The sequence below is a fragment of the Bubalus bubalis genome, chromosome 11, assembly GCF_019923935.1.
Source record: "Bubalus bubalis isolate 160015118507 breed Murrah chromosome 11, NDDB_SH_1, whole genome shotgun sequence".
Classification (NCBI taxonomy): domain Eukaryota; kingdom Metazoa; phylum Chordata; class Mammalia; order Artiodactyla; family Bovidae; genus Bubalus; species Bubalus bubalis.
In genome coordinates, this window is record NC_059167.1 from 94,782,639 (window position 1) to 94,790,929 (window position 8,291).

The window sequence follows — 8,291 nt, forward strand, 5'->3', positions numbered from 1 at the left end:
CAAGATCATGCTATAATTCAGTTTGCTTCATATTAGGATTGTTAATTCCTTACAGATTTTTTTCTTGGGGTTTCTAACTACATCTCTAAGTGAAAGAAAAAACATGACTTTGCCACCAGCTTTTCCTGCCCTCCTCCCTACAGCTTCTGACTTTATATGTTGCCTGGAATCCAGTATTTTCTTCTTGATGATACACTTGCAGCCCAAGGACTTTAACAATTTATGTAATGCTCATCCTGGTTTAGTTCCTTTACTGCTTGAATTGCCTATCTGCTTTCCCCTTGGGTTTCTCCCCTTTTTACTGGAGTACATCCTTAAGTAACTTCTTAAGAAAGGGTATGTAGGTGGAACTCTGCTCAATGTTATGTGCCAGCATGGATGGCAAGGGGACTTGGGGGGAGAATGGATACATGTAATATGTATTGGAGTCCCTTCAATGTTCACTTGAAACGATCACAACATTATTAATCAGCTACACCCCAATTCAAAATGTTTTTGGTGTTAAAAAAAAAAAGAGGCATTAAGGCTGGGAAAAAAAAAAAAAAAGAAAGGATATGTAGCAAGTAAACTTTATCTGACTTCTGAAAATGTCTTTATTTGCCTTAATTTTGGCATATGTTTTGGATTAATAGAATTATAGATCCTGAATAGTTTTCCGACAGCATTTTGCAAATCTGTTCTCAGCCTTTTTCTCAGTTTGCCCTTTCTAACATGCGGACTCCAGTTCAATCCCCTCTGGGCATCTGTCAGGCAGAAAAGATCCACCCTCCATGTTCCCCCCTGCACATAACCTTGTGCACTTCAACCTCTGTTTCCACGTTCATGTCCTCTTCCCATCTCCCAGAAATTTGTGAAAATGTCTCAACTGCTGATGCCCAATAGATCTCTCATTATCCTTGCAATTATAGGTTTATACTTTTAAATTCTTTATCACTTCAACAGGATCTTGGGAAAGAAGGATAACCAACATACATGCTCGGTCACCTTCTTGAATCAGAATTGCATATAAATTTCATTTTTTCTTGCCCTTTTCATTAAAAAAATAAATATGAGAGCTGTATTTAACTCTCTTTTGCTAAATGCACAGACTTTCATGACACCATGTTTATACAGTAAAATTTTGCACAATTGTTTTTTTGCAATTCTGGATATTTTGGAATTACTGAAGCATTAATTGATGATTAAGGGTGAAAAAGAGTATAGAAGGAGGGAGTGCCTCCCACAAGTCAGAGGATACAGCCTTGTTTATTTCTCAGAACAAGTACGCATTAATCCACAAGCTTCCTGGAACAGTACCCTTAATAGAAAAACCATTGTTCCCAATTCTGATAAGTTCATAATTTCCAAGAGGAAAAGAGATACAAGCGTTTATATTTACCACCAACTAAAGTGCAAAGCAACGGAGGAATAAAGCCAATTAGCAAAGTCTTTATAAATCATAGTACCCCTTTATTTTCAATCCTAAAGATTTGTTCTTTTGAACAAGGGCATGCGTGCTTAGTTGCGCAGTTGTGTCCAACTCTAGCCCACCAGGCTCCTCTGTCCATGGAATTTTTTTCAGGCAAGAACACTGGAGTGGGTATCTTCCCATTCTGTTTCCTCCTTCAGGGGATTTTCCTGACCCAGGGATCAAACCCTTATCTCCTGCATTGCAGGCAGATTCTTTACCGCTGAGCCATTGGGGAAGGCTGTTTTAACAAAAATCTGTCTTAATAAGGTAATCATGACTGTAAAAGGATGGCCGTGTTTAGTATCCACAGAGACTACCTTTTTTGTAAGGACCGAAGATCAAATTTTCATATTATTTAGGCATGGCATCTTATTTGAGATCAACGATATTTGACCATTGTGTAACAGCTACAAATAATAGTATAAAAGCTACATATAAAAGGAACATAGTAATAGTACTCTGATCTCTTTAATATTAAGCAGGGTCCACAGATGAATTAGTTTTCTGTACGAATATCTGAATGTCATGTTTTCATATTGATAATACTCTTTTTAAGATAATATAATGTATGCATTTTGTAGATGGTGAGAATGACTGCAATATAATCGAGTTCTGCCCAGAGGCTGCTGGACCCACATTTCCCTCTTTTGATTTGAGGCTGTAAATTGTTTTTGGAGTAAATGAGAGAAGAATTGAGGGTTTGATTCCTGGGTCAGGAAAGATCCCCTGGAGAAGGAGATGGCAACCCACTCCAGTGTTCTTACCTGGAGAATCTCGGACAGAGGAGCCTGGTGGGCTACAGTACATGCGGTCCCAGAGAGTTGGACACAGCTGAGCACACACACACATGCACACACAGAGAACAGTCAAGGGAGCTTAATGTGTGGATCCAAGCAGTCCATCCTAGAGGAAATCAGTCCTGGATACTCATTGGAATGACTCATGCTGAAGCTGAAACACCAATACTTTGGCCACATGATGTGAAGAACTGACTCATTGGAAAAGATCCTGATGTTGGGAAAGATTGAAGGCGGGAGGAGAAGGGGATGACAGAGGATGAGATGGCTGGATGGCATCACCGATTCGATGGACGTAAGTTTTGAGTAAACTCCGGGAGTTGGTGATGGACAGGGAGGCCTGGCGTGCTGCAGTCCACGGGGTCGCAAAGAGCTGGACACAACTGAGCGACTGAACTGAACTGAGTGTGTGGATGATGAGATTATGTCAGTGATGCCAGGGCTGGCTGCATGAATGAAGGTTCCAACATGGTTCCCACAGAGGGAAAGGGTTAGAGAACAGACTCACTACATGGCCAATGCGGTACAGATGGGCTGAGCTCAAACAAGAAAAGGAAATGACAACCACTCCAGTATTCTTGCCTGGAGAAATCCAAGGACAGAGGAGCCTTGCAGGCTACAGCCTGGGGGTGGGGGCGGACTGAGCAACTAATACCCGGCTTGACTTTAAAACTACACTTTCAACATAAAAACCAGTAAGACAAAACTTTGAGCAAATAGAATAACCCTGGGCTTACATGTTTTTATGTTTTCAGATAATGATGAGTGACTTGAATTTTGAGACCCCATTAATTAGATGACTGCCTTCTGCCTATAGAACCAGAGGACCACGTATGTACAGGATGTGCATGTGTGTGCATGCTGAATTAAAGTGCTGTCTAGCTGCCTGAGGACCTCTGTACAGGCCCATGATTGAGGCCATGAGATGACTGGGGGCAGAATGACCTAGAAGTCTGCTGCATCTCACTCCAGGTCAGAGGCAAAGGGTTTAGGGTCGGATCAAGAACCACCCACCTGAGGATGTGACTTATTTCATCCTTCTTCCTGCTTCCACTGAGACTTAGTAAAAGCACCTAGAGGGAACAGATGGATGAAAGGAAGGGAGAGAGGGAGACAGTAAGAGAGCAACCTCTGTGAGATGAGACTAAGCTCCTGACAGTGGAGATCTGGGTCTGCTGGTTTCGTTTTATATAACACTTCACACACTTTTTCACTTAGTAAACTCTCAAGGTGTCTGTTCCCCTGGGAAACAAATGACGAAGCCACAAAGAACCCAAGATCAGATCTTCTCTGTGACACCCCCGAAGAGCTCTACATCCCACTATTGTCGGGATGTAGCTTTTGTTGGATTAGCTTTTGTTGAAACTGATCGCCTGGGCACTTAGCCACTCTCCACCTGATTTGTGACAGGATAAGGACAACATTTCAAATTGCACATCTGATGGTCTCAGGCCAAGGGGAGAGAGAGCTAACACAGAAAGCTCCACCAAGATTCATTTTTAAAGCAACAAACTTCTATCCCATGAGCTGCCATTTATTCAAAAGGTCATCTGTTCAAGTCCTTGGCCACTTGGCCTCCTCTAAACCATTTTGCAGATAACCTAATTTGGGAAAGAATCTCATGCCTGGGGACAGTTTCTTTTAGGGAACATTTACTCAGAATTTGAATGAGCTGGCTTCCCTGGGGGGCCAGTGGTTTGACCTTGGCCTCTGGTCTGGCAGGGACTCGTGGGTACATAGAGTCCTGGGTATCTGTTTGTCTCCCTACATAATCTCGCTGTTGAAAGCTACCAGCATGTAAGTACCCTGCACCCCTCCCGACCTCCACCTGCAGTTGAAATGATCAGAGACAAAATTCTTGGCAAAAGATTCCCAGCTGTGGAATTTGCAGTTGTTGGCATGTGGCCAGAGCCTGGGTCTGTCCGTTTTGTGGATCTAGAGTGAGGCAGAGGTTGAGATTCACCTGCTTGGTTTTTTTCCCCTCATACAAAGGACCTTTCTAGAGTTGGTCTGGAGCCACACTCAATACATATGGAGGGCTGATTCTTAATGGAGGACAGCCATGGTGCAAATGAGCTTTAAACATTGCCACTCACTCCACACACAGGTCCCAGAGGTATTACAACCTGGGCACCGAAGCCCATTTTCAGTTTTCCAGGTTTTTCACACAGAGCCCAGAGCTGATTATTAATTACTCGTCTTCCTTGACTTGCATCTGACAGGGCTTTTACCTTCTTCCACTAATACAGAGGAGTCTTTCCCCCAGACAATGCGAATGATTTCTTCATCACTCAGCACAGTTTTCCCCTTGTTTGACAATGCAGTGTTCACATTTCTAAAGAAGCAGCTTGCTTTTCCATTTTACCTGAACCCTCCGTGGGCATAGATCCTAATGTCTTGACAGATGCCAGTCCCAATTAATTTATGGTGAGATTGCAAAGGATAACAGGGGGCTGACTAACAGATAACAGGGCGGGATTCCCTGCTGGGTCAGGGCAGGACTGAGGCTGCGTTGCTGCCTTTGAACTCGCGGATGGGACAAGCGTTGCCTCCATCACCAAGAGGCAGCATTAGGTGCAGAAGGGGTCCTCATTGTTGCCGAGATTTCGCAGCTAAGCCTCCCAGACAACTGCACTTCCTTTCCCCAACTCAACTTCCTAAAGATGAAAAGTCACCAACAGAAGTCAGAGAGGATGCATATACTATGTCCAACTTCATTGTATTTAAATTAATGTGACTTGGTGGCCCCGTCCTACTTGGAGCAAGGAAGTCTGTCTTTCCTCTCCAGATCCCTCTCTTGGATAGAACCAGGAATCCCAGGGGGCCCCTTGGGATGTAGTCGGCACCCCTGGGATTCCTGGACCTACTCAGGAGAGGAATCTGGGGACTCCTCTGTCATGATCAGTGCAAAGGGCCGCATCCCCCACGGCTCTCCTTGCTCCCACTGTATATACCCAGGGACAGGGTGAGAGAACCTTCAAGCATCAGCTGCCCACCCCACCATGCCCAGAAGCCCCTCTGCTTTCCAATCCTCTAAGCAGGCTCACACCCACTCCAGTGTTCTTGCCTGGAGAATCCCAGAGACGGGGGAGCCTGGTGGGCCCCCGTCTATAGGGTCGCACAGAGTCGGACATGACTGAAGCAACTTAGCAGCAGCAGCAGCAGGCTCACAGTCCTCTCCCTCTAATAACAACCCAGTGATGGTTAATTCCTTGCTAAAAACACTCTAAAGAAAAAGAGTAACAAGGGCTCTTCTACAAAATATATTATAGACATAGACCAGAGTTTTTAGAAAATCTTGAGGAAGGCATGCACCTCAAATGTTGGCTGAAGTTATTTTTACTATAATGGTATGTTTTCCAAAGAAAGTACAAATATCTTGTGCTTATCCAACTATAAAAAGCACAAATTAAACACAAACAAAACTAAAATAAACAGCCAAATTCAATTTAACAATATTGATAGAACATGTCCGATAATAAGATTTTAACTGAAATGGAACTGCCACTTTTAGAAGTAATTAAAATAATTGTTGACATTTTCTGAGCAAGTTCCTGGCCACAGTATGAAGTGACTTCTTTATCTAACTCCACAATAGCTCCAGCACTCAGTACAGGGGCTGTATGTGCTGTGCTCAGTTGCTTCAGTCGTGTCCGACTCTTTGCAACCCTTTGGACTGTAGCTCACCAGGCTCCTCTGTCCATGGGATTTTTTAGGCAAGAATACTGGAGTGGGTTGCCATTTCCTCCTCCAGGGATCTTCCTGACCCATAGATTGAACCCGAGTCTCCTTCAGCTCCTGCATTGCAGGCAGATTCTTTCCCGGTTGAGCCATCTGGGTACTACTGTTAATTCCCATATTACTTAGAAAGACAATGGGCCCAGAAAGGTTAGATTATTCTTCAGATGAGGAGATTCATCTGAAAGGGTGCAGAGTCCAAGCTTTGAACCCAAGATATCTGACCCAGGGCCTCTACCTCTTTTCCACTCATGCAGAAGAACAGATACCAATTTGATATCTTTATATTGATTCTGAGAACATTCTCCAAAAAAGTCAAATTCACAGAGAATCGATCTTGCTCTCCTGTTCCATGTAGTGATGTAGTGATTATTTGTAACGATTACCAACTTGTGTTGGGATGCATGATATGAACAAGGGAGTCATGTGCTACTCTGATGTCAGAAATTTTTGCCATGGCCTCTGTGAGGAATCATTGATCTCTAAATAAAGGTCAGTAATAGGTTGTCTTACTCGATAATTTGCTGCCCTGGCGAAGATGTTATAAATGATGTCTCTGCTTTCCCAAATAGTCTAAAGACAACTGTAAGACTTATTTACCAAGTTAGTGTATTCTAACTGGCATGGCCCTTTCCTTCTACATGAATGGAGGTAATAGAAACCTATGACTCTGCTAAATTTCTTTTATGTAAATAAGGAGTACGAGCGACTAGGTCTCTAAATGAATTCTGGTGGCTCCCTGTGGAGTCTGCTCCCAGAAGCCCACAGCCCCACACTTGCTTTAGAGTTAACTCTAAAAACATACACACTACTACATATAGAGTAGGTAAACAGCAAGCACCTACTGTAGAGCACAGGGAACCCTACTATTTATCTTGGAATAATCTATAATGGAAATGAATCTGGGACTTCTCTGGTGGTTCAGTGGTTAGGAGTCAGTGTTATAACTGCTGGGGCCTGGACTCAATCCCTGGTGGGAGATCTAAGCTGTGAAACACAGCCAAAAAAAGAAAGAAAGAAAGAAAGAAATCCGAGAAAGAATATATATATTTTTAATTGAAGTATGTACATGTATAGATGTATAACTGAATCACTTTGCTATACACTTGAAACTAACACAACATTGCAAATATGTCAATAAAAAAAAATGTACATGTATAGATGTATAACTGAATCGCTTTGCTATACACTTGAAACTAACACAACATTGCAAATATGTCAATAAAAAAAAAAATCTCAGGAGAGCTAAACTGAGTTTGGGGATTAATACGACGCAGCCGATGCTGTCAGGGCCCTGCTTGCATTCCTTTGAAGCTCACTGATTCATCGTCCTTCTCTGGCTGACTTTCAGCTGTCTACACCTGCACTGAGGATTTTTTTTCTGAAACCATTCACTTTCCTGAATATGGTCCTGCTCAGAAGTCGAAAAGTGATGGGGAATTAACACCCCCACCCCTGACCCAATAGCAGTACCTGGGCTTCCCTGGTGGCTCAGATGGTTAAGAATCTGCCTGCAATGCAGGAGACCTGGGTTCTATCCCTGGGTTGGGAAGATCCCCTGGAGTAGGAAATGGCAACCCACTCCAGTATTCTTGCCTGGAGAATTCCATGGACAGGGGAGCCTGGCAGGCTATAGTCCATGGGGTCGCAAAGAGTGGGTCTCGACTGAACAACCAACACTTTCACTTCACTTCTTCCCCTGACTCCGGAGGCAACACTCAACCTGTAACTCTCGGGTGCTGGTGTAGGAATGCATCAGCTCCTTTCCCCTCAAGAGGGCTCATGTTCACAGTCTCTCTGTGTTTCCCTGCTGGTTTCAGCCACAGGCACCTCTGTGGGAACCAGGTTCACAGCGTGCCCTTTGGGGGCTGCTCTCGTATCCTTATCACTTGCCCACCTCTCGAGAGGTGCTCCCTGGACTCACCAGATAAACCCTTCATCCTTGCACTTTGCCTCAGGATCTGCCTTTGGAAAAATCGACACTCCACAGAAAGGTAAGCTTCAGTTATGCGAACCTGTGTGTATTTGAAACTAGACTTTTTCTCCAATGTTGCTCAAGAGTGAGGTCTACGTCAAAAAGCCACATACCTTTTCTCTTCCCTGGGTGTTCGTGTTCATTCACCCACACACGTTTCTTCTCCTTCCATTTTTCCATCCCTCTTCTCCTTCTTCTTTTTTTTTAACAGCAGTTTGGCTCATAGACTACTTAGGAACAACCAGGCATTTTCCCTTGAATCCTCCCAGCCCCCCAAATCAAACAATATTTTTAAAAAAGCAGCTATCTCCAGCTAGCATTCAGATTTCTC